The following is a 1243-nucleotide window of genomic DNA, read 5'->3' as shown; positions in this document are numbered from 1 at the left end:
AGCGAACCCCAATCGCCCGACTTCACTCGGAAAGAAGCTATGTTGATGCTCTCTCGCCCTTTGACCCACCTACCTTAAGTGCTTCGCGATCTTTTTTATGTGTTTAATAAGAAGAAATCATTATCCGATAACCAATCTTTGTTTATAACTTAGACGTATTATCTACTAGCAGAGTTATCTGCCGTTGCTTGGGACCATATAAAACTAAATGCGATGCCTCCGTTCAGTCTCAAGAGATAATGGACATCCGTGTATGGGTAGCTGTACACGTAATTGTGAGGCAAGGGTTGTGCAATCTCCAACCACACCTCCCATGAATCGACGCTGCTTGGGTCCAGTGGCAAGGAAAAGACTAAGACTAATTGGAAACAAGCGGAGAGCACATACAGCACCCGGAATTCCCAAATAGTCGCCCATTTTAGTACTGACCTGGATTAGCGTTGCTTATCTTCGGTGATCTGACGGGAACCGGTGTGTCAACGTGATTATGCCGTATAATAAAATTAAACTAAATAGGAGTTGAATAATTTGTGTAACATCTTAATATTAAAACTTTTGTCTATCTCAGTCTCTTAACCTTTCTCTGCTCCCTTTCCCTACTCCTCTCTTTCCCAGGCCTATTCCTCTCTCTCTCTCTCTCTCTCTCTTATTTTTATGTGGTTAATAATAATAATAATAATAATAATAATAATAATAATAATGGGAGAGATTGGAATCAAAGGGATGGCTTAACAGATACAACGGATAACAATAATGAAAACTGCAGAAATATTAAGAAACCCCCCTTGAATGCGGAGACAAACACACGTGAGCTACAGACACAAACTGGACATAAAACACAAAAAAAACAAAACATCACATGGAATCATAAAAACCGAAGCTGTATAATTGTAAGTTAACCCCCACGCTCCTGCCTTCTGCCCCACCCCCTTTTGTACGTGTCAATATAAACTGGCACTACATCAAATAAGTGAGGAGGGTCAAGGAGGATGGAAAGACCGAGGAGAGAAAACAGTAGCCGAACCTCCGCTGGATGAGTGCAAAGAGGACTGTGACTTTGAAGAAGCTTATTGCCATCCAAATGTCAGTGAAGACGCTGCCAACGAGAAATCAATGGTATAATAATAATAATAATAATCTGATAAGAGCAGGCTGTGTGGTGTAACTCTTGAAACAGTGTCACAGATCGTTAGTGCGTATTCTACACTTGCTCAGAAAGAGTACAAACAACGCCATGACAAAA

The 1243-nt window shown here is 40.9% G+C and overlaps 1 pseudogene; it reads right to left on the bottom strand.

The window, feature by feature from the left end:
- Nucleotides 1-380: 380 nt before the first annotated feature.
- LOC145256032 (5S ribosomal RNA) lies at nucleotides 381-498 on the bottom strand (annotated as a pseudogene).
- Between the last annotated feature and the right edge of the window lie 745 nt (nucleotides 499-1243).

Source organism: Euprymna scolopes, chromosome 31, assembly GCF_053919585.1.
Source record: "Euprymna scolopes isolate OS-2025 chromosome 31, ASM5391958v1, whole genome shotgun sequence".
Lineage (NCBI taxonomy): Eukaryota > Metazoa > Mollusca > Cephalopoda > Sepiida > Sepiolidae > Euprymna > Euprymna scolopes.
The sequence above is the reverse complement of the archived record's forward strand: the minus strand, read 5'-3'. Positions and strand labels throughout refer to the sequence as shown.